This window comes from Columba livia, chromosome 1, assembly GCF_036013475.1.
Source record: "Columba livia isolate bColLiv1 breed racing homer chromosome 1, bColLiv1.pat.W.v2, whole genome shotgun sequence".
Taxonomy (NCBI): domain Eukaryota; kingdom Metazoa; phylum Chordata; class Aves; order Columbiformes; family Columbidae; genus Columba; species Columba livia.
Genome location: NC_088602.1, coordinates 178,087,084 through 178,113,336, shown reverse-complemented (window position 1 = coordinate 178,113,336; position 26,253 = coordinate 178,087,084). Strand labels below are relative to the sequence as shown.

Sequence of the window (26,253 nt, the reverse complement as noted above, 5' to 3'; positions counted from 1 at the left end):
TTAAACAAAAAAGAATACTGTAGTGTACCAAAACTAAATCTCTACAGTACATTGGTAGTGATCACTATCCGATACAGTAAGTATCTTTCTTTCAATGACAATTATCCTTTGTTCTCTTCTGCTTCATAAATGACCCCAGAAACAGTGGCTGATATAAATATCTTTATGTTCTTTGTCAATATTTGTAATATTTTACCATTAACCAAATAATAGTGCATTTCTAGTAAATTTGTTTGCCAGAGGAATCTTTTTATGAGGCCTGTTTTCAAAGACCAAAACCTTCAAATCTTGTTATGCCAAAGACATCATGTTTCTGCAGTTGAGAACAGTCTGTTTGCTTGGGTTTTTTTGTTTTTTTTTTTTTTTTAAATTATTTTAAAGTTATCATTAGGGACCACAACACTAATTTAGCACCTTAGAATACCTCCTGCATACCTTCCATGCAGAACAAGCATGTCAGTTGTATTTTTATTTTATTTCATTTTAGAGTTCTATGTAACTTGCTGGAGACACTAATTTTGTTCAAGTTTTTTCTCCTTCAGTGTACATAACTACACTATGGTTCCTTTATTGAAACAGGCAATTTTAGAGCATGGTTCATCCCACCTGTTCTAAACAGTTACTTTGGGATAGGATAAATCACTCTTTAGACTCCACTGATTATAGACAAAAAAAATCAAATTATTACAAAGTGAGCTCAAGCATATAGACATCCCATAGACACATCAGAATGATCAAATGATGGATTTTAATGCATACTGCATCCTGTCTTCCATTATCTGACCTCACAGGAGAAAGATAAAATTTTCCTCACAGGATTTTATGACCACCTCTCACATGGGTAAAGGCTGAGAGAGCTGGGACTGTTTAGCCTGGACAAGAGAAAGGTCATGGGAGTCTCATCAATTTGTACAAATATCTGAAGGAAGGGTACAAAGAAGAAGGAATCTGGCTCCTTTCAGTGGTAGGACTAGAGGCAATAAGCACAAACATAGCAAGTCCTCTCTGAATGTCAAGAAGCATTTTTTTTTGCTGTGAGATTGACAGAGCACTGACAGAGGTTGCTCAGTGAGGTTGTGGGGTCCCCATCCTTGGAGACATGGTTCTGTGCAACTGACTCTAGGGGCCCTGCTTGAGCAGGAGGGCTGAACCAAACGAATTTCAGATGTCACTTCCAACCTCAAACCTACTGTGATACTACATCTGGATTCTGTTAATTATATTTAAGTAGAGATGTTGCTTATTTCTAGCTCTTTAAATAATATGTAGAATTTCTGAGGCTGCAATTTTGCCTTACAGAAAATCCTGTTAACCCTCAATTGATTCTTCTTCTTCTCCTCCTCTTGCATAATCCCTGGTGTTTTGGTTGACCTGAGTGAGTTGTCTCTTAAATGCACTACTTCAGCTTTCTAGGTCAGGAGCACATTAAACCTGTGGGGAAAAAAAAAGTACTTCTTATTTAGCTTCTTGAACTGGTTCATGTGTGTCACTTAAGTATCAGCTGTGTAAGGGAATTCACAGCCAATGGCAGAAAGTAGTGATTCCCTTCCTTTTGCTATTGTCTGCATTGTCCAACTTCATCCTAAGAAAAGAGACAGCTTAAGGAGCAATTCAGTAATTTTTCTGTGCATCCAACTAGATTCTGTGTGGTCAACAGTGCTGATGGCAGTGTATGGATTAAGCAAATCGGTATCAGCGTTTTACTGTACCCACTAGTAAAAGACACTATGACCAGCACTGTCTTGACTTCATGTCTCAATATGGATCCCATGTAGCCCAGGTTGGCTGGAATCTTCTTTGTGTGACTTCATCTACTACCTTCTCTAAAAATAATGTTTCTGGTTCTGCCTGATTTCAGCATGAAACCAAGTGAAACTCAATGGCGGGTCTGTAAGCAGGAGCCGGGGCTGGTGGGGCAGGGAGCTGCACTGAGCAGAGCAGGACTGAGCAGAACAAGCACATGAACCGAATAGGCAGCTCCAGGCTTGCGAAGGGAAACTGAAACTTCACAGGCAATTTAGCTAGTACAATTTATTCTAATTTATTACAGTAAACTACATATTAGCAAACATTAACAAACCAGGGGTAGATTTATGACAGGGAAGGCTACTGTGCTAATGAGTGGCCCCCCTCATTAGCATTGCCTGGAGCAGCATATGCTCTCTCTCAGCCTTTCCTTACCACATTTTCCCCTTACCATCACAGCAAAAAGAAGCCTTTCATATCCTGTAATCCCTGACTGGGAAGAGCCTTGTTTGAAAGCTAAAGGAGGGAACTGGTAGACAACTTTTTATATGAGCTGCAACACCAATTGTTTTGTGTGTTTTTTGTTTGCTTGGTTGTGTTTTTGTTTTGGAGGGGGAGGTATTTTCCTGAAGAAGCACAGGAGTTACTGGGCACCTCTAAAAATTTGGGTCCCACTTGTGGTTACTGTTTCAATGGTTGTAGTTTCTATGTGTTATGTTGCTGCTGACTGGCTCTGACTATTAACTTCTCTACTGTTTTATTCCTCTGTATACAAAATAGGATTCCTAACACCTGTCATGGGAAAATATTTTTATTTTGTAAGATTTTTTCATCATTATGTATTTTGTCATTAGTATGTAGCAAGTATTTGCGTTTCCAGCTTTATTGTATCCATGCTTAAAAAGGGAGGAAGGATCTGTGGGTTTCATTGACTAATTAGTGTAAAGCATTTGAGATCTTGGATTGGCAGGTGCTGTCAAACTGTAAACTGTGATCACCATACCTTTAAATCAATGAAAGACTCAGAGTATCACCATTCAGAAAGCAAACAAACCTAATTGTTTACTCTCCACTCTGCTGCAGTCTGTAAGTGCAGGTTTAAAATTAATGTAGTATACTTTGGCCACCCAGCTGAAAACCACAAAAATCCATATAAAACACCTTCCAAATTCCTCAGCCTCAGATTGTATTAGTTTAAGAAAACTCTTTCTATGATACCTTTTCTCCCTTTAAATGCTTATTTTTTTTATTAAATACATAGCAATTTGAAAGGATTGGAGTGATTTTTCTGTCACAGATATTCGTAATTCAGTTGTTGATAAAACAACTCCTAAATGTCTCTAATGGCAGGCTCTACATTTCCTCTACCCACTTCCCCAAACAACTCTAAAGAAAACTTTCCATTCTGAATATCAGCAAACTGTCTGAAGGCAGCACTGTGATTTTTCTGTAACACGTGAGAACATGATTAAATCCCAGTTTGTAACAATAATTTGATTAATTGTTGGTCCTTTTGTCATGCAGTCTGGATTTCACTCTGCAGACATGTGCAAGTTTCCTAATTTTTCTTCTATTCAAGACAATTTACATTTGCCATGTAATGCTTCATTGAAGGCAGGGAAAAGGAGAGCAATGCAAACGCCCAGATTTTCCAAGCTGCTCTGGCTAGTTTGAATCACCCCATAAAACTTCCAGATGCCTCTTCCTTGGGGAAAAGTGCAGGTGGTGGTGGGTTGCAGGAGTTGCTCCTGAGCTGAGCTCCAATCCCGGCCACCAGCAGAGAGGGCGCGGTGGGGAGGGAGGAGGTGTTGCTGGGGTTGGGGGAGTCTGGCTGCTGCTCACCTGCCATTACCTCTTGTGGGTCTTGGCAGCTGGTGAGGGATGGGGCTGCTGGGAGCAGTGCTTGGGGAAAACAGCCAAGGTTTCCAGATCTGAGACCTTCAGTTTTCCTTGAACTACTCTGTAACGCTTTCAAAACTGAGGAATTTCTGAGAATAACAGAGAGAAGGGGGGAAGAAAGAAAATTAAAAAAAGAAAAAGAAGACTAGAAATGGAGAGAAACCCCCAAGCATCATTCATTCACTGATGACGGGGAGGGGGAATGAAACACATGGGTATGCAAAGTTTTAAACAGTTGAAATTTTGAAATGTACAGTTTGGAAAACTCTGAATTATCTGAAGAATTGTTGAGATTTGTTTGCAATTTTCTTGTTGAATAACTAGAATAACTAGAAACTTAATTACTATTCCTTGCATGCTCCATTTCTGCTTTCAGGATGGATAAAGTTTTAGTGGGGGCAATTTTTTTTCTCTGTACATAAATTAATATATTTTAAGACCAGAAGGGACTGTTCATCTGACCTCATACATAACAAAACCAGCTGATTTGTTGTGTATTAATTCCTGCTTCAAGACAGATAGCTCTGATTCAACTGCAACATACCACAGAGAAATCTTCCTACTGCAATCCCCTTTTTTGTATGTCAATGAGCTCCATTATGCTTTTTGGTACCACCATCACTTCGGGAAGACTAATCCACCAGGGAGTCTCAGATCGAGTAGAAGTTTCCCCCTCTTGCTTCCCTTTTTTCCCTTTCCCAGTCGTGGGAGAACTAGTCTGTGATAAAGTACATGACTTGACTTTTTATCATGACAAAAGTCACATCATTAGCTAAGCAACCAAAACAAAACTAGGTCAGTAAGCCAGCCATTGCGTGGTTTTTTTTTTCCCACTAGTTTCACATTTGTGCCGAAATCAAGATATGATAATATATGTTTTCTTAATTTTATTTTTTATCTTTTTTTTCCTCTCCTTTATTTCATTAATTAAAATGTAAATTACAATTAGGGTCAAAGATTATCCCTCTGGGACTTAACAATCATTTTGTGTTTATAGTCGCATTTCAAGACCTGCTGGTTTCTAATTCATTTACTGTGTGCCCTGTTGACTTTACAGCATTCTAGTTTATTGTTCAGAATATTGTGTGGTGTCTTGCCAAAAGACATTTGATTTATTTACATGGTTACCTTCATCAAATCCATAATTTCACTTGCTATTAAATAATTAATTGCTGTCACAGACAAATTGCCTCTTGGCATTTTTTCTGTAGAGAGGAGGGAAAGCAGAGGTGACAGCCAGGAGCTGTGACAAGGCAGGAACCTGGGAAGGATATAAAGCAGAGGATCTGACTGAGGGCAACATGGGCAATGTAGGGTTGTAAAAAGAATGCTTTAAACAGAGGCCCACATTAACAGCCAGGCCCCCTGCAGAGAGCAAGAGAGGAGTGTGGAGGCAGGAACTCCACCTGACAGGCAGGGATGGACATCAGCAGACATTAATACCTGCAAATAATTCTCATTAATCTAAAAGCAATGTCTCCATGACTCCTCGCTTCTCTCTCATGTGTTCAGTATGATCTCCTCTAACGACTCCATGATAAATGTATTACACTACAACCATAAAGATTTCTTCAGTTTTATCTTTCCTGTAAGTTATTGCGTCTACCGTGTGGTAGTATTATAGAGTTGCTTATTTTCTACATGTATAGCATATTCAGGTCATACACTCAATCTGTGCTCTTGGAACAGCAACTGTATCAGTTTCTCCAGTAATTCATGCCTCTTCCAGCGTAGAAAAACACAAGAAATCAAGTATGCCATATCTGTTGTATCACAATCTCTCCTGATTTAATGAACTTCTGATAATAGTCTCAGTAAGTTAGCCTGCCACTTTTTGCAAAAATTGCATTCTGCAAAATCTCTACTAGCAGTAACTAAACAGAGATCATCCATGCAAATATTTTTATTAAGTGGAAACTCTGATATAAATCTTCTGTATTTAACCACTAACCTCAATGAATACAGCACATTGGAAAAAAATCTAACTATTTTCTTTGAGTGGGTTGCTTTTACTGGCTTCACTAGTGCCCTTCAATATATATTCTCTGCTGAGTTTGCCCAGAAGAAACTTTTGGCTGATTTTTTTCTGTGAATACAGGTGTGATCAGAAGCCACAGCAGCAGTGCATTGAAGTTTGTCTCGCTTTGATTTGCTTCATCTAGAAGGCAACAGATCCAGTAACATGCCAAGTTGTGCACATTAGAAACTACGCCACAGCACTGGAGTAATATATTGGCTTCCCTAATAATAGGAAAGGTCCCGATATGTGTTTGTGTAGAGAGAGAGAGGAGGAAAATGATGAAGGAGATGAGATGCCGTCCTACCACTGTGAGAAGCCTGCTGAGAAAATAAAGGGATTTTCTGAACAAACAGACCAAGACTTCAAAGCATTTACAGAGAAAACCCCAGCTTTGTAGAATAAGGAAAACCACTTTCATTCTACCAGCACACATTCAATATTAAAATGTTTATAACTATGAAAATATGTTTATTTTTTTCATTCAATTAATGCCTGCTTTTTTAAGGGAGGAATAGGGTATTGTTCTTCCAAGGTGGAATTAGTGAAATAACACACCTCTTCACACATATACACACATGTGGAGGGCAAATCATGCAGGTATTTCACACAATGCTCTCTAAGTGGTAACTCCTGGGGGCAAAGGCCTGAGCTCCTATTCTGAGAACGTCCTCAGAATTAGCATGTGGTCAGTCCCATGCCAGACATGCTGTGTCAGGCAGTCATGGCATCCACACATGACAAGACTGACTCTTTAGACCTTCTCTGACTATAAGTAGTGGCTATGAGTATGTGCCCCAGATGTATTTAAGTGCAATCTCATTGAGTATACATATTCATAAAGATGTCTCTAGCATCTCTAAGCTCCAGTAGATTTTTTAATTAATTTCTGGTTTGCTAACACTCACTTGTATTTCCTTTCCATTCTCTTGCTGGGCAAATAAGATTTTGCTTTCATGATAATTCTTACAGAGTCTCTGCTTTACCAGGTGGCACAGTACAAATAGGATACAGATTAGGTATGGGCAAATGATCACATCTATGCTGAATTAACCAGAGCACACAACAAACAGATTATGTTGACTTTCTGCTTCTGTGCTGACTTTCTGGCAGCTGCAGATGCTGCGAGATGCTGCCTGATATATCACAAAGTTAGAGCGCAGTGACTGACAGTACCTGATCCTGCATAAAGCTTGACAGTACAAAAAGAACCCCAAGTTTTGTTTCTTTTTTTAAAAAACAGATTTGAAGTGGATTGAGTTTAGGGTTTTTTGTTTGTTTGTTTGTTTTATTCTGTGGCCAAGGTAATTTTAGAACAAGGTACTAAAATCCTTAATCTGAATTTACTGTATTATCAAACAGCAGCCTGAGTTTAACAGGAAGAACAGTCATTGAGACAATGTATTCCACGTCAATAGTGCAAAGTCATTTGGAAAACATGATTCTCATATCAGTTGTCATTAGTGGCTCTCAAGAGTCATCTGGAGGAGCAGAAAACTGCTGATTGTGTCTTCCTGATTCAAAAAGCACCCTACTATTTATTCAGCATTATTTAAGGCTACCTGTTTTTAAGATATGCTGTTCACAAACAATGTCCAAGTGTGACATTATACCTACAAATCACCGAATCATTGTGGCACAGCCTGCTTCCTTGAGCTGGTCTCTGTGTTGGAGGATGCTACATGGAAAATGGCACTGACAGTTCACATCATGTGGGTTTAACTTATCCCTCCCTGTCTCTCACAAAGTGAAAATGTGGCAAACTTCATTATGTTAGTTGCCATGAATTATATTCTTATCGTTGTCTTGATACTCTGAAATGCCAATGTTTCAGGCACAGTGTTTTATATCCACTATAAGAGGACAGAGCTCAGTTGAAGAAAATAGGTAGTTTTATAAATCAAGCACCACAACACTTAACTATTCGGAGTCCAAAGTTTAGGGTGAAATCCAAAAGTCTCAGTTAATTTCTTATACTTCCTGTACAGGCCCGTGGAAACAGATACTTCACATGGAACCCCAAATCCTGTAGGCTGTGCAGAGACCTGCTCAGAGACATTAGAGAAGTCAGGTATATATATTAAACTGACATACTCTGAGGTGCTCTATGCATGTCTGCCAAAAAGTGCTTCTGTCTCTTTGAGATCTGTCACTTGCTCCCTCTTCCCCCTGTAGTGGAAACTTAAAACCATTCACTTTTCTTCTGAAAGATATTGACTGGTCAAGGACCTTTTTTAATAACAGCCAGGGGACTATAGCAGTTGTAAAAGAAGCAATGAATTAATTTCGCTTCTCAGCCTGAAGGAATTCACATACACGCATGCCACCTCCCAGGGAAATGTGAACCCCCCCCCCACCCAGCCACATTCTGGCAGAGGATGAAGAGGAGGCAGCAAGAACGCACACAAAGAGCTCACCGAGCATTCTATTGGACATGCACCATGCAATTTCACAAGTCACTGAGCCACACAAACTTGGCTTTATAGTCCAGTGGTTAGTCACTCATATGGAAAAGAGGCATCCTGGGTTTTGACTCCTCTATTTTATAGTAAATAAAAAGGTTTAGACTGTATGAGGATTTGTACATCCACCTTTACCTCCCCGCTTCCCAGCCACAGTGCTGATGGCTGAGATGTTCACAGGTTCAGTGCCAGCACCAATGCTGCAGCTTCATTTCCACTGCAGGTATGTGTTTGTTGTGTGGAGTTCAGCATCCATACAGGAGCCATGGCTCTGTAGCTAAACTTATGCTTTCTTGGACCTTCAGGGACTCTCAAAGACACTCAGCTGCAAAACATTTTCACAGAATCACAGAATGTTAGGGACTGGAAGAGATCTCGAAAGATCATCTAGTTCAATGCCCCCACCACAGCAGGAACACCTGGATGAACACCTAGAGTAGCATAGTCCTAACTTCCCCATTCTGTGATCAAGGATGCTTATCTTGTGAATGTCCCCCCTCAAGTACATCAGCCACCTGCCTTCCATGGAGGACACTGCTGCAGCAGGTTCTGGGATAAGGAGCTTTGGATTTACACGCCCTCTTCTTGTCTGATATTTCTTTAGGTGCATGAGTTCTTTATGTGCTTGTATCCAGGTCTGAAAAAGACTCTAAGTGAAGTACAGTGGTAATAATAATAAGTGTAGGATTGTTCATATCTATTTTAAGTACAAAATGTAAATATGTAAGCAGGTAAGAGGATTCCATCTAATTTTTTGTCATTTACATAAGGCAGGAGGTCCCTGTGACACAGCAAAAATATTGAGGTTATGCTGCTTCCTGTCCAAGGAGAAATTGAAAGTGGTCAAATGTAATATTAGACTTACATTAGTGGGAGGAGATGGCTGCAGTTAGACATGATAGGCAAAACAAAATAAATGAGATTGTTTTTCAGGATTAATCGCACCTTTGGCATTTTGAGAGTCGCCTACCTGTCTTTCAAGCCTACAGCCTCTACCAAATTCAGGAAGTATATTTTCAGAAAGTTTAGAAATATAGCTGTAATGATCCCACTTTTTCTGCATAATTTTAATTGATCAAAATTTTACTTAAGCTGAGTTATGTCTCAGAAGCATGACTGGTTTGTCTGTGTGCAAATCCTGCCAGCAGTTCCTCTATTCTAATCTCACTTTTGCCATTAAGTTATGTTGTGGGCCTGAGTTTGTCTCTAAGTTTAATTGCAGATCTCACTGAAATTGGAGCTCTACCACTGAATTCAATGTAGATCACTTAGGCATTTAGCCATTCTGTCTCCTTGTTTCCATATTTTCAAGAACAGATGAGAAGTTATTGCGCCTGGTGCTAAAACAGTGCTCAGGGCAGAAGTGGTATTATGTAGCTGTATCTTGAAATGTGTAGATGTTTTATGTTAAACTGTTACTGCCTAGCAAACAAAAGCAGTCTGAAAGTGGGTGCTAGATGCCCAGCCCTGCCTCTCCAAACTGGGGGTATGAACACATGGGCTGCAGCAGGGACACCTCTGATCTATACTTCTAGATCTGGCACTCCTGCCTGCCCACTGGCTTTACTTCCCTGGGGGATGTGATCTTCTCCAAGTTATTCTGTTGCTTGCACCCAGCAACTGGTGTGGTAGAGATGCATATTTACTCCCTTGGGCTAATCAAGATCTAAATTTCAGTTCTCTCACTTCCTGGATGAATAATCTAGAAACTAAACAGTTATGTAGCCAGTACTACCATAGCATCAGATGTGGTTAGCTGTAGTCCTGGCCATGATTAACATTTCAGTCTTCTCCAGGGACTTATTAACTGAGTTCAAGTATCATTCCAATGAACCCATTAAATGAGAGGTGTAGGTAGGAGACAAGCATCCATTTTTCCACTTCTGAATATATGTGGGAGACTGAAGGTAAATACCTCGGAAGTTTTCAAGCTAAGAAGGGAGGCACCTAATGAATTTATGTAGCTATACATGAGACAATCCTAGGTAGTAGGACAGATTGTATTTCTCTGAGACTGTGGTGAAGTTTTGGCACCCATTTCACATGGTAGGCATAACTCATTCAGACTGGATCAAAGAGAATCAGTGGAAAATATTACAAATATTATACTTTTCCCTTTAGATTTACAAAAGTATTTTAGCTGTAATAATATGATCTCTTTTAAAATTGTTCCTTCTTCAGATTTCTCCTATGCTTTACTTCTGCATACACGTATGGGTTTAGTCCACTGGCTGCATCACTTGCTTCCTCACTCAAGAGCAGTGGTGGTGAGACAGGAATTCTCATCAAATTCTCCTCAGATTTTAAGTGTTTCTATGCTGTCTATATTAAATAGTAATAACTTGTGCCAAATGGGAGACCTTGGAAGCTGGAAACTTCAAAAACAGTTATACTGAGGTTTCTTAGTTATGAGAGAAAGAGTGGAAGGAAGGGAGAGAGAGAGAGAACAAGAGAGAGAGGGAGAGACGGAGAGAAAGAAAGAGAGAAAGAAAGAGAGAAAGAGAGAGAGAAAGAATGAAAGAGAGAAAGAAGGAAAGAAGGAAAGAAGGAAAGAAAGAAGGAAGGAAAGAAAGAAGGAAAGAAGGAAGGAAGGAAAGAAGGAAGGAAAGAAGGAAAGAAGGAAAGAAGGAAAGAAAGAAAAAGAAAGAAAGAAAGAAAGAGAAAGAAAGAAAAAGAAAATGATCTTTCCAATGCTGTGCTACGTATTATAGTCTCGGTTTGCTGGAGAGAGAGATTAATGCAAATTCCCCAGACAGGTAAACAAGTCTGGGAAAGCACCACCCTCTGGGAAAGTTGCCCCAGTTCACAAACCCAGATAAACACAGATTTTTTTTTAAAGAGATAGTCCAGAGACAGGACCCCAGCCTGGAGGAGAACATACAGGAATGGAGAGGACATGCAAAGAAACAGACTAGAACAGTTTCATGAATTTGTGTTTGTAGCTACTCACACATCTAACAGTAAGCTGAAGATTTGCGCAGGCTGTTGCCTGTCTTATGGCTTGTTTTCTCTGTATTTCTTTGTCCTAAAATAAGAGATACTATCCAGCAGGAAAGCTGCATTTTGGCCCCTCCACTGTGTCAAGGTCCCAAGGAGAGAACAGGAGTAATTCTCATACCTACTAGGTTATAGAGTGAGAACCTGGTCTGAACAGAAACAGCCATTTTAACCCACAGCAGAAGGATGAAGAAGACTGCTGGGAACCACAATTTAACCAGCTGCAGTAAGAACTGCCAGAAGCTGTTGATCAGCCCCCTAATAAAGGTGCACTCTTTATTCATTTTCCCTTCTGCAGTTCATATGGCATTTGGATATCTACTAGCTTACATGATATTCAGAGTCTGGCCTCTCTGAAGGAACAATATTTGAAAAATCCTAATATGAATTCCTCATTACTTTTGCCAAATGAGGATTACTGTTTTAACTGAACATTCCTCAGTGTCTTCTAAATCACTATGTCTTTGTATGATTATTTTGTAAATAGTTTTATGTTTAATGAGATCCTACAAAGAAGGACTTCTGATGATTTAGATGTCTTTTCTGGGGTCATAAAATATTTTCCTACCTACTTTGCAATACATTGTTTCTTATGATGCATTCAGTTGATGTATTGGTATCTCTGTAAAGAAATATCATCACTGTACAGTAATATTAGAATCATAGAATCATTTTGGTTGGAAGAGACTCGTGGGATCATCGAGTCCAACCATAACCTAACTCTAGCAGTAAACCATGTCCCTAAGAAAACAGCAGCTCTCATCCAATTCACATGGCCTTTACTGTTTTGCATAGGATAATTCTTGTATGTGAAGGACATAAGGTCTATTGAATGTAAAGCCACTGATTGGTAGAGTATACTGTTATAAATTTTCTGTATCATGAGAATATAAATGAAGTCACAGGGACAATTATGTTCAGATAGTCATCTATTTTTTAATAAGACATAGATGACTTTACAAGATAACGAATCTTTTCCAAAATCCTTACAAAGTTTCAGCTGTGAATTCAAAGGAAAAGCTCCTTCAACACCACCCATTAAGTCCTTACAGCAATACATTGGTGAACAGACATCAACTACCCTTATTGATTTCAGCTGATTCAGATGTTGCTATGTGCAGTGCTTTAGTGGTTGGGGCATAAGATTCCAGGGTTCATGAAAAAGTTTTGTGTAGTGATGGTGGGCTTATGAGGTGCTAGGAAAGTCCAGCTCACAAAGGCCATTCAGTCACAGGGCTTGGATACAAGACTGGGTTGACAGTTGTCAGCATAAAAAGTATTAGCCCAGAGGGTCAACAGTTGTCACTCAAATGACAGGAAAGGGGGCTTCATTTTGTGTGATTTTTCTTTGCTGTTAAGTTTTAGGTAGGAAGTAAAATAGAGGTTATTTAGCATAATCTCGTCAAGTCTGATTCTTCTAACAAAAAGCTAACGTTGAAATACCATACTCTTCTCACCTATGCAGACTTTGTGAGAATGCATCCACATGGGGTGGTCTCCTTACAGATTTGATGAACCTAGTGGTATGACTGAAGCACCTGGCTTAAATGTTACTCATTGGTTAATAAGAGCAGCATATAGAATATGCTCAGCAGAGTTATCAGCTCAGTAACCATTGGCAAGGCTTCCAGATAAGAAAAAGAGGAATGCTAATTTTTTGTGGGAAAGCATCGCACCATTTGAGGAACACTGTAGTTCTGCCCACACTTAGTAATAAGAAAGCAATGTAGTAAAATGTTATGATAATAGATGCTCAGAACTAGCAGTGAGGTATAAACAACTGCATATTCCATTTTCCTGCCTAAATTTAAATCAGTTGTCAAAAAGCCCATCCTTTTCTAACAAGTTAATAATGCTTGGCTTCACAATCAATGAGAATTTTGTCATTGGCTTGTAAATGGCCCCAAGGAGAACCTTTCCAGGCATGTCCAGCCTTTCAGCAGTACCATCTGGCTCCTCCAGCCCAAGTAATCTGATGAAAATAAAAAGATTCTAAGAATGCCATTGAAAAGGTTTATGAGACCTTATTACAGCTGATACTTCCTATAGCTCAGTTTCTCTTATTCTTACAGTGTTATCAGAGTTCACCCATATTCGACCACCCCATTCGGGGGTAAGTCTCTTGTAAGGCTATTTTAGTATTTGTATGCAATTAAAAGCAATACCCACCTTGTCTTTTGTGTGGCATCTAGCTACAATTTTAATTATTGTTGTGTTATCTGCAAACAATTATATGATGTTTCACATCTTCAGAATGATCAGTGTTATTTAAAGGATTGTAGACGTGTGTGCAATTGAAATACTAAAGGGAGAATTATGATATCTGCATTGGAATCACTAGAAGTATTCCAACTGCCTTCAGTGGAAAGAAATTTATCTGAATGCAGGCTGAGATAGAAGTTCAAGAATAAATGTTCAAACTTGAGGCATTTATGGTGATTTCAAAGACTGGTGTTATTGTCAGAAGGAAATAATTTTCGAAGGGATTGTCACAGCAGCTTGGATATTTGACATGATGCAATTGAACACATGATGTTAGAACAACCAGAAGTGGGTCAGAGAGAAGCACCTTGTCTCTCCCTGGGGAGAGTGGTAGATGCCTCAGTAAGAGGCAGCCATGCTGTGATACTTCCATTGCCTTTTCTTTTAGCCTTCTGCTGTCCATAGTTTTCCTGAACTATCAGTTGTATCTTTGTAATTTAAGGCCCTGGATCCATTGCTTTCTTATAAGTTTTTCTATTTATTTTTAAGTGTTTCAGATTTTGGCTTCTGTATCATTCTTCATAGTGAATTATATGATGTAGTTACACACAGTGAATGCACACCTCTTTCTTTTTGCTTTCAAATTTGTATCTGATAACTTTATTTGTTGCCCCTTAGTTTTTCCTGTAAAGTTCTGAATAATTACATCTCATTCATCTTCTGCACTCACGATTATCACCAGTGACTGCTATTAGGTTAATGCAAAAGTAATTGTGGTTTTGGACAGTGAGTTTTAAATCATTATAACTAGGCTCAAACAAATCTTTATTAATCAAAATAGGAGCCATTACAATCAACACAATTTTTCCAACGAGAAATAAGTTTATTTATTCATGTAGCATAAAAATTGATGCTTCAGGACTTGGCAAACTCTTGGAAAGCATTTTCTCCATGCTGCTGGTTGTGGAAGCATTTTCCCTGCAAAAAGTTGTCAAGATGCTTGAAGAAGTGGTAGTCAGATGGTGAGAGGTCAGGTGAATATGGTGGATAAGGCACAACTTTTTAGCCCAATTTGTTCAACTTTTGAAGCATTGGTTGTGCGGCATGTGGTCAGGTATCGTCATGGAGGAGAAGTGGGCCCTTTCTGCTGACCGATGCCGACTGCAGGTATTGCAGTTTTTGGTGCATTTCATTGATTTGCTGAGCATACTTTCTCAGGTGTAATGTTTCCGCTGGGATTCAGAAAGCTATAGTGGATCAGACCAGCAGCAGACCACCAAACAGTGACCATGGCCATTTTTTGGTGGAAGTTTGGCTTTGGGAAGTGCTTTTGAAGGTTCTTTTTGGTCCAACCACTGATCTGATTGTCACTGGTTGTTGAATAAAATCCACTTTTCATTGCATGTCACAATCTCATTGAGAAATTGTTTGTTTTTGTTGCATAGAATAAGAGAAGATGACACTTCAAAATGATGATTTTTTTTGATTTTGCATTAGCTCATGAGGCACCTACTTATCAAGCATTTTTACCTTTTCCACTTTCTTCAAATGCCAAACAACTGTAGAATGGTCAATATTGAGTTCTTCAGCAACTTCTTGTGTAGTTGTAAGAGGACTGGCTTTGATGATTGCTCTCAATTGGTCATTGTCAGCTTCTGATGGCCAGCCGCTACACTCTTCCTCTTCAAGGCTCTCATCTCCTTTGCAAAACATCTTGGCCCACCACAGCACAGTATGTTCATTAGCAGTTCCTGTGTCAAATATGTTGTTGATGTTGCAAGTTGTCTCTGCTGCTTTACAACCCATTTTGAACTCAAATAAGAAAATCACTCGAATTTGATTTTTGACTAACATCATTTCCATAGTCTAAAATAAATATAAAATAAACAATAAGTAACAAGTGAGTAGCAAAAAAAAAAAAGAAAAAGTAAGAAAAGCACATTCAAATTATGTATAGCATGACCACATTTAAGAATGTATTCTAATATCAAATGGCAAATTTCAACAATGCAAAAACCACAATTCATTTTGCACCAACCTAACAGCATAATCCTTTAAGTCCTCTCTCTTCCGAACTCACATGTTCAATGCTACTTAACCTCTACTGATATGGAAGGAAATCTGCACTTTTGGTTATAATTGTAGCCTCTGTATTCTCGTGATTTGAATGTCATCAGAACAGCAAATAATAATAAAAATGCTGATCTATCATAGATTTACAATAATTTTATAGCATAACAATAATTGTGCTTTTGTTCTCTATTCTAAGACTTTCTCTGTTTGCTTTTGTAAGCATGACTGAGCATTGAGCAGATTTTTACACATTTATTCAATAACTCCAAAATCTTTCTGTAGTAGTAGTAATATTTAGGTTAGAGCCCACCACTCTATAGATCAAGTTAGGACTGGTTTTGTTTATGATCCTATATTTATAAACATTACATTTCCCCTGACAATTAATTATCTAGTCAGTAGGTTACCTGAATATTAATTTTTAAAACCTTGAATTATCAGCATATATCATTGCCTTACAATCTACTCCCTTTTCTAGATAACATATTATTGTATTGGACAACACAAGCCCCAGCACAGATCCTGTTGAACTCCTTTTCTTGTAAAATCAGCTTGTTACTTCTACTCTTTGTTGCTGTACTTTAGTCAGATGTGAAGTTTTGAGGACATCTTCCATATTACAATGCCAGCTTAGTTTCTTGGAGACAGATGCTGTAAAATTGTTTGAAAATCTACACTCACTACGTTACGTGGATTTTCCACATCTGCTTGCTCTTGAACACTTTTCAAAAACTTTCAATTTGTGAGGTATGATTTTCCCGCAGAAAAGTAGTGTCCAATCTTCCCTATTATAAAATGTTTATCACCTTGTGATTGATGGTGGGGTGTTTTTATTACAAGCTTCTACCAGTTTTCCTAATCCGAACGTAAGATTTCCTAGTCTGAAGTTCCTTACTTCCCTTTTGGAAGGTTTGTAAAGTCTCCATCACAATGATAATTTCTCATTACTCTGTTGTTGAGACCATTTCAGATGCTATCTCATCCTGTTTGATAAAGGGATTTCAGCTCCCTCTACAAAAACATGGGCATGTCTTTACATGTGCCGTGTAATTCAAAACAGGATGCAGATTGCTAGATCTCCTCTGTGTGGTAAAAACAACCACGAATTTCTACTTTCTCTAGAACAGTTGCCTTGTGCCATTGAACAGCCTCTGAGCAGTCTTTCCTTCACAAATGAAACAAACAGGTGTTAGTAATGTATTTAGTCATTATGGTCTCATCTTTGCAATCTGTAGGTCGAGGTAAGCTGAGAACCCAGATGAATTGCTGACTTCACTTCTGTTTACCTCAGTGGACAGGAATTGTGGACTGGGAGTTGCATACCTGTATACTCAAATAATATGCTGAGAAGGACTGAAGTTTGTCAAAATAAATCCCTGATCTTCAGCAAGGGAAGATTTTTATTTGCCATGTTTATTGCCACTGATTTCTGCTTCATCTCTGAGTAAGACCTGAAAGAGGTTTGGTTCACTGATTTTCATGAAAAGCAAATTGATTTCAGGATCACAGTGTTAGGGTCAAGATTTGGATTTATAAGACTGGAGGCCTTGGACATCTCTGACCAAAATTCTAATATATGTTTACAGCTTGGTTTTCCTGTGGCTGTGTTTTTACATTCGGAGTTTTTCCCCCAACTGTTTTGATTTTAGAAAGCGCTAGCCCCAGTGGCTACTATAATCTTCTGCCTTGTTAAAGTGTATATGCTCCCATTACCTTCTTAGGAAAATTTAGCTGCATAAACAGATTTCTCTGGCCAAGAGAGCTCAGAGAGTCGACAGCGTAGTGCACTGCCATTGAGGAAACACAGTTTGGAATTGAGAATGTTTTTGCAGGGCTGATGGAAACTTGGCACACTTCATGATAACTTAAAGTTAATGAATGCTGGTGGAAAACAGGCCCCAAACTCCTGGCAGTAGAAAGTAAGCCAGGACTGAAGGTTTAGTAAACAAGCTGCTCACACACAAGTCCAGCTCCAAAAGGTGGGATTAGTGTTGGTCGCTACAACTTCAAGTGCTGTCCAGGAAGGGGAGAAGGACCAAGCCAGACAGGAGCTGTGCAGTTGGTGCTCCTGAAGGTTGGACTGCACCAGCAAGGTCTCCCAGATCTCTCCTTATCCCTGCCCTCACTGAAACCACACACTAGAGCACAGCTGTCATACAAATCACCATTCTCAAAGGTGGTGAAACCATGCTTTAGGCCAGAGGCTGCTTTTTGGATTTTATCCTTGATATGCTAAACAGATTCAGGTATTCAAGTGCCTTTTGAGTTTGCTAAGCCTAAAATACACAGCTTCAATAAACCTAGTTGGCTGTCACTTAACTCTGCAGAGGTTGATTATTATAAGCACTGAAGTTTCTATCGGTTAAATTTATTCCATGTCTAAGTGTTTGCAACTGTTCATACCCTGGAGTTGCCAAAACATCATCATGTGAGCATCTTTAGCTTAGGTTTCAAACATATTTGAGGTATATAAATTAGATATAATTCTGGCTGGCTGGCTGGCAGGGCCTAATCCAGTCAGCAGATTCAGATCAAATCTTGATTTTTACTCTTCATTTAAAGTGAGATCAGATGGTATATTACCCCTTTTACTTTTGTGGTTACAGCATTATCCTGCATTTAATTTCCTTCTCTGCTTGAGTGCTTATCTCAACAAGTGGATGATGAGGTGTTTGTTCTGACAGAGAGCTGTGTCAAACACCCGCTGTCTGGGGGCATGTTTTGGGACAGTTAGTAGGAAGAGGCTTTTGTTTCAGTTAGACAGTGAATGCTTGCTGGAGAGGTAGAGTGGGCCTTACCATTTCACTAGATGGTAAGGGTTTCTGTACCCTGCTTTAGATTTCATTGCAGAAGGAAGGACAAATTATTCTGCTCTGAAATGTTCAGTAGTCTGAAAACTGGGCATCCAAAGCATGTCTATGCATATTTCCCAGTGCAAGAAAGGTATTAAACTCTGTCCCTACTCTGAGGTGAGGGCTTTAATCCATAGTCTATAGAGTAAGAAAGGGGATAATACATTCCTCCTACTGTGTTTTGTGCAAAGGGGGTTGGTTTAGGCACCTGTGATCAGGGACAGATGCTTTCAGCTGGGTCCAGGGGTGCCAGTTCTGGTTCACAGCAGCTGCCCATCCCTACACTACTTCAGGCTGTTAACACATGCACACCCTAGTTGGCTTCAGGCACAATGAAGAAGATCAGCTCGAACAGTGCGGATTGTGGTCATGAACTTGGCTGAAGTTCCTCGGGGAGAGGTAGGGAGTTGCCCCACAGACTGAGTCAGTCATAGGTGGGCTGAAGCTGGAATCTCCAGCTGGGGAAAAGAGAAAACATCTGCTCCTGCACTAGGTTTAGGAGGAGTTCAAAGCTAAAAATACCTCAGGTGGGAGTTTCCTCCTTTTATTCCAGAACTCTATGCTGAAATCTCTGGCAAAATGGGTTTAAAAACTATGGATGAACCTAAATCCCTCTTTGACACAGTCCACTACCTCATCATGTCTTTCTACAAGTATGCCCTGTTTCTTGATCACTTGGAGTCCAGTTCTGGCCTCCTTGAAACTACTGTCATGATGCCTCTTAGTGTGGCAGGAACAAGATTAGGGAATGCATGGACAGGTGCTCTGCAGTCAGTCAGTTCTACTGTCCTGGATGCCTCCAGACAGGCTGAGGAGGTTCCTGTCTCCAGCAACCTCTGCTGCTCACAGAACCTGTCTTCCTACTTAAACCTCACCTGCTCTCCCTCATGTTCCTTCTTGGTTACTTTTTCTTGTCACCTCCCTTTTACCAGCTCTAGTCTTTGTCTGATCCTGCACTGGGCCTTCTTCTGCAGATTTAGGAGTTTCAACAAGTTCTGGCAGGGCCAGAGGAACCTGGGGAAGGGATGACAGAGGAACAGGGATGGGATGGGATGGGATGGGATGGGATGGGATGGGATGGGATGGGATGGGATGGGATGGGATGGGATGGGATGTGTCAGGACTGCAGCAGCCAGCAGTTAGACAGTTAAGAACCTGCAGCCCAGATCCATTGCCACAACTGCTTGTGTAATTGCTCCTTAACCCAGTTCAGTCAGACAGACATCAGTTTCAACAGTTTAAATGCCACATAACTTGGATCATTTTGACCAAACTGGGTTATAAATGAATTGCATTAGCACTTTATCCTGGCAGATCTGAAGGGTGTAATGGAAAGAGGAGGTGGAGCTTGGGGCAAAATGAGCAATAGGTGCCTATAAATTATGACCATGCTTAACTTTGGCCAAAAGGGAAAATGCAACATCAGTTCTGTGTGCCAGCAAGGTCATTGTTAACAAGAGAGTACATCTCACTAAGATTAAGCAATTTCAGAAGAAAGTATCATCCTAGAGTAAATTCTAAGGGTGCATTTTTTGCTTTGTAATCTGCAGGTTACAGATTTCTTGATAAAAACTTTCAGTATGTTTACTAGGGGTCACCAGGTACATATTTATTTTATAGAGATGAAGCAGCTTTTCCAGATTTCTACTGTCATTTCAGCCTTCATGTATTTTTCTCTATTCTGTGCTAAGAAAGACATTGATAATATAAATGGTATTAAAGTCAGAAAAAAAAATGTTATTCACAAAAATTTATCTTAGATACCAACAATGGGAGGGTAGGAGTGGATTTTTGTATGTGTTCTGATAGAGTCACAGGCTGTGATTCTCCCAGACAGTAAAATTAGCATCTATATTGCTAGAACAAAGCTCCAGATTATCTGTGTTAAGAAGACAAAGGGCAAGGTAAGTAGGAGCTTTAAATATGAGTATGCTTCTTTCCTTTCAGACTTGAGTCATCAAAAGAAAGTTAAATTATATTTGGGAGGTTAGAGCAATTACTGTATGGCAGAAGAGAGAGCTAACACATGCTGTAGACTTTGGTTTCATTTGCCTGGAAAGCGACTGTACAACCATCTGAAGAGTTTTAAATCATTTAATATCTTTTGTATACTGGATAAGGAGAAGTTAGCAAAAAGCAACTTCCCTCTTCGTATCAGCAGCAGAAATAAAAATATATTTATCACATCAATGGGGTTAATTTATTTAAAGGAGACTATACTGCATGTCTACCTCTAAGCCTTCTGGTAGGGTACAGATAGCATTAATTCCCAAATTAAAGAAATAATCTTACTGATAAAACCATGGAATTTTCTTTAATTTGATCTTTTTTAAACATTAGTTGGATTAACTTTGTTTTAATCAGAGTTGAATCCTAGTCTTATAATATTATACATCCAATATATTGCAACTTCAAATACATATTCCCTATGAATATTACAGTGATGTTTGTTAGGGTTTGCTTTGCATATGTGTAACATAAATAATTAAAATAGCTTGTTTTTTCCTCTATAACTTTATTGTTAATTCTCTGCTAAGGGTAAAGCAAGCTATACATAATTTAAAGTTGTTACTTATTCTAATTATTTACCATATTAATTTTGTAGAGGTAAATATGTATGCCAATAATAATCATCATATCATAAGCCTTTGACATGCAATGATTGTTAATCTGCTGTATTCTCTAGTTTGTCACAGTTCATTGGCACTATCATTGATATTGATGACTTTCTTTTTCTAGACCCTAAGTGAGCAATTCATCAAGAGAACAACAAAGGCTGGAACCGAAAGATAAAACATCCAGGTCGGTAACTCATCAAGCGTCTCACAACTGAAAATGTGCTGGAACATACAGAAGCCATGTGCTGATTTGATACCTGGACATGCCAGGATGGCCAGCAGTGGGAGCATAAGTACAAGGGTGCAGGTGCTTTGGAGTACTTGCTGTAAACCCACACACTCACATTATATATTTCAATAAAAAAGGTCTATTGGAAAAAGATTTGAGGGAAAAATAAAATAAAATAAAACAAAATAAAATAAAATAAAAAAGACATATTAACCAATATTGAATGATTTCCAAACTCACTTTTATGTAATAGATTTCTAAATACATTTACAATTGTTTCAAACAAGCATGCCAAGACTGAGAAGTATTCAGCCATCTCACCACAGGGATAACCATTGAGAGAGACTTGCAGAAATAACTTGGGCCCAGACTTCCTGACACATTTACATTACACAATGGTCTTGAAATGTGTTCAGGCCTTTTTTTCAAAAGTAGAAATCTAACAAGATTGGGTGAGGTGTCCAAGCTCACAATATGGTGAATGAAGAGTATTAACAAGACCACAGAAATATCTCTTTTCACTGTCTATAACATGTTCTGTATGCCTTTTTGGTGTCCGCTTGCTGGAGCAAGTTGATGAGAAAAGGGTTTATAATTGAAAATCCCATTATGTATGCTCACCCTACACTTCTCAATTACTAAATCCATATGTGAGTCCACCTATAAGTACCATGCTGCTGGTTTTATAATTGAAAATTTTGAGACTAAAAGTGCTGCTTTTCCATTAAGACAACCAAGAATTAGATTTAAGGAAGTCGGAGCTATTTCCAAGGCTTTCATGCACCAGAAAATAACCACACTTTGCCTTAATTAACGTAGCTGGCAATTAGATGAAATGATCGTGAAATGAGGGAATAATATGTTGTTGATGTTTGAGATAAGAGGCTGATTACATGCATGCTTTTTTGATTTTAATTAGTAATAATAAGTTTTGCTATTACACTAGACTAGACGATTGCCATGTCACTTCACAGAAGCATGAAAATGCAACCCCTATGAGGAACTCATGTCTAATATTTAGCTTATACTTTGTGTATTTGCCCTTTGATATCTTTAAACATAAAAACAAAAAAAAATATTAATAATAATAAATAAAAACTAGACATAAGTTTTGCCCATTAGCAGCTTAGGTAAAAGTTGAACAGCTCACTGAGAGGATAAGAGGAACTTAGATTTGAGCTCGCTTTGTTTTTTTCTAGTTGTTTCCTTTATAGTCTTTGAGCATCTCTTTATTATTGTGACATCAGTTCTATTTAAAAAAAAAAAACAAACACAAATGCAAACCACCAGGTAAGACAAGAAGAGGATATGGCCTTTTATAGCATTTTACCACAGTAATGATGCCTTCCTCAATGCAATCCCATGTCCAGTTTACTGCATATTCTGAATTTTTCAATGTGCTTTTACTTCTCCTTAAATCCTCTGTTTTAAAGAATGTAAGCAACTCTTCAGAGACGGGTTTCATTCCTTTTCAGGTCAGGTCAGCATAGCAGAAGCCAGGCCAGGGATCTTAAATTGCAAATATTCTCTGACCAAATCTTCCCCCCTGGTACGTTGTTACATAGGAGTTTGGTTGCTTTTATTCTTTTTTCTCTCTCCAGAAGAAATTTGTCTTCCTGAAAACATATAACTTCCCAGAGGGATATATTCTGCCCTTGGATGAATGTGTGCAACTGTCAGAAGAGAGACTTTTTTTCTGCAAGAAGCTTTGAATTTTGCATAATCGTTTAACAAAGGAAGAGTGTTGTGTTTTGTTTTGTTCTCTGTAATATTATTAGGCCTATGACAAAAAAAAAAAAAACAACAACAAAACCCAAACCAACCAACCAACCAAAAACAACAACAAAACCAGTGCAAGAAACTCCAACAACAACCCTGAGGATCTTTGTTTTGTTTGAACCTAAAAGCATAAGTTGTGCTAATTGTGTACATGACTTGAGACCCTTGAGCTTGGATCACTTGGGAATACCTAATTCTCTTCGGAAAAAAAAAGTGGGCTGTTCCACCTACTAACTGAATTGATTTGAAAAAGTCTGAATGAATATATATGAGATAAGGAGATAAAAATACAAAAGAAAATTTACCCTTTACTAATTTCATTCCATGTTTCAGATGGTTCACAAGTCCTGTATTATGTACTAAAGTAAATGCAATGGTGGAACAGTATTTCAATAGTCATCTTGTAGTCATGAGTATAATTTTTTTTGGTTGCTGTTATGAACCTGTAACTCAACCATTTGCCAGTTTAATTTCTGTTGTCTTTTTTTTTTTTTAGTGCACATACCCACCCATGTCGACTGGATGTGAGGTTCTAGTTTTTTTGCTGTAAATGAAATTTATCCGAGTGTACACATATCTTCTATCCGTTCTTTGCCTTCTCAGTGCATTTATAATTAGGAAGCTGTTTGAAAAGCCTGTCGTTGCTTATAAAGCCATGGCTTAAGTTCCATTGTGGAAACTCTGGGCCAGCAGATGACAGAGACAACACTGGTTATGGCTGGACTATGTGTGCTTTTCCACAGTTTACTCTTCCCAGTGCTCAGCGCATCCTCTGTCAAAATGATCCATGTTGTCTGAAAGTCCCATTATAACCTGTTCAAACTAATCCTACTCTTCCTGACTGGAGTGTGATAAAAATCAGGGCTAGACAGGGTGGATGTACAGGAACCTCCTGCAATAAGGAAGTGATAGTTATGACAGCTGAAAAGAGTCAGTCAGAGGCAGAAGACAGAGAACCTGCTGTCAAAGTGTTTTGAAGAAAGTAGAATTCCTGTGGTGCAAAGTTCAACGGCTGTCCTTGCAGAGAAGTGCTGCAGTGAGTGAAGCTTCTCCTTCTATCCTGTGATCAGGCCAGTGCTGCGATTGATGGCCTGATGTATTTCTACACCATATCTGCTGGCAACGAGCTGGCAGGATTTAGCTGTTTTATGCTTGTTTATAAGGCAAAGTATAGTATCATGTTGGCATTCAAAACTCTTATGCTTTAGAGCAATGAGTCAACTGTAACCAGCCTACTTTAGAAAAAGGGCTGGTTACTTCAGTGATCACTTTTTTATTAGCAGGAGATGATGAAGATGTGGTCAGTGATGCAACTTAAACTGTGAAACATAATCCACTGCTACTTAAGCATTTACAGCACAGAGAATGGGGTATTTCTTTTGTTCTTGCATGGCAGTCAAGTGAGCCCATCATCTGGAATAATGAGTCACACCATACAGAGTCACTTCTTTGATCTTAAACAACTAAAGGGTCTGTAATGACCAGAATACCTAAACTGTGATTCCTTTTCACAAGCAGTTTATTCTTTATTCATTAAATAGTAAATAAAAGTCTCATTCTTTTCTAACATACTCATTGTCCTTCTCCTTGACATCAGGAAATATAGGCTATTGACTACTAGTGTCTTCCTTTGACGTAGCGTTGCTTGCCCGCATTCTGAAATATACCTTCTACAATTTCCTTTCACAGAATCACAGAATCACAGAATGTCAGGGATTGGAAGGGACCTCGAAATATCATCTAGTCCAATCCCCCTGCCAGAGCAGGAACACCTAGATGAGGTTACACAGGAATGTGTCCAGGCGGGTTTTGAATGTCTCCAGAGGAGACTCCACAACCTCCCTGGGCAGCCTGTTCCAGTGTTCTGTCACCCTCACTGTGATGAAGTTTCTTCTCATATTTAAGTGGAACCTCCTGTGTTCCAGTTTCAACCCATTGCCCCTTGTCCTATCATTGATTGTCACCAAGAAGAGCCTATTATATATAATAATAACAAAATAACAATTAATAAATGCAAAAGATCAACAGAAAATCAAGCTGCAACGTAAAAAGGAAACAGGTAAATGATCAATTTGGGTGTGCTGGTACACCAGGACAATTTTTGTGTCCTTGCATGCATATGCCTATACACAGATACACACAGCGTGGGTGACTGACAGTTCTACCAAGCATCTTCAGATGATTTATTCCATTTTGGGCATGATGTCTGTTGGAGGGAGAAGACCTTCCAAGCAACCTACTTACCGTACTGATGTCCTACATGACTATCTTCATATGGTATCTTAACTCCTTTCACTCTTCTGTATTGAGCAGCTGGGGTGCAGAGGGAGGCTGAAGCCCAGCCAATGGTAATTCTTTCTTTGGGAAAACCCCAAACTATTAAAACACTGTTTAAGGTCACATATAAACCTATCAGTGTTTGTCACAGTGGGACCTTCATATCACAGTTTGATGATAATAATTACAGAAAGCTGTGAAGTCCAGGTCACTTAGGGGCAAATCCAACAAATTTTGTGCTGTCATTTTAACTGTTCTGCTGTGCTGATTGCCTAGTTAAAACCGTGCTGCAGTTGTGGGAACTAAACCCATTATTACATAATTTCCAAGGAATTTAAACTAAGTCTGAAGCTAGCAAGGGCTTGTCTGAACATGAAGGAAGAAAAAATCATACATTTCCAAACAAGACTGATAGTTTGATTGGTTCTTTTCCCTTGCACTATTCTGAATTTGCATTTTTTCCCCCTGTATCAGTTATTGAAGGAAAAACAGTCTGTCAGGCCTAAGGAGAGCTGCCTTTCTCTGCAAGCTTCAGTTACTACTAAGAACTTAGCAGCATCTCTGAATACTGTATGATAAATCCAGAAAAATCATTACTTATACTCACCTATTAAGCTTATGATGCAAAACAGGACCGAAAGTTGCTGTCCGTGATTATTCATCTAGTTACATTCAGTGTTGAAAGCAGTTGGAAGGCACATAATATATAGGCCTTCAGATGAAGAAAAATAGGACTTTATCATTACTGAGTTATACTGAGGATTCATTTTCCTGTGGGCTACAATGACTAAATTCACTTGATAGGGGAGAGGAAGAGGTTTTTTTTTGTCTGTTATGAAACTGATAAGCAGAAAAGTATGTGTTTGACAAATACTCCTTTTCTCCACTTGGGGAAAAAGACTGATCATATATTTCTTCCATATGATAATAATTTTTTTTTTTAATTTCCAACTGTACCTAGATACATTATTCAACAGGTGGTATTATAGCCTTTTATCTGTAAACTAGAGTGTTACAGATAATTTGGGTCTTAGATCTTTTAAAGTCATATCTATCATCTGCTTGTGTTACTTTCTAAGAAGTCTGAGAAACCATGATTTTT

The 26,253-nt window shown here is 38.8% G+C and overlaps 1 long non-coding RNA gene across 1 annotated transcript in view; it reads left to right on the top strand.

The window, feature by feature from the left end:
- The window catches only part of LOC135578322 (uncharacterized), a 41,354-nt gene extending 16,614 nt beyond the window's left edge, over positions 1–24,740 (top strand). The window contains exons 2-3 of the long non-coding RNA XR_010469836.1: positions 20,988–21,050; positions 22,697–24,740. This is a non-coding gene — a long non-coding RNA (uncharacterized LOC135578322). The remainder of the gene's footprint in view (positions 1–20,987; positions 21,051–22,696) is intronic.
- The last annotated feature ends 1,513 nt before the right edge of the window (positions 24,741–26,253 follow it).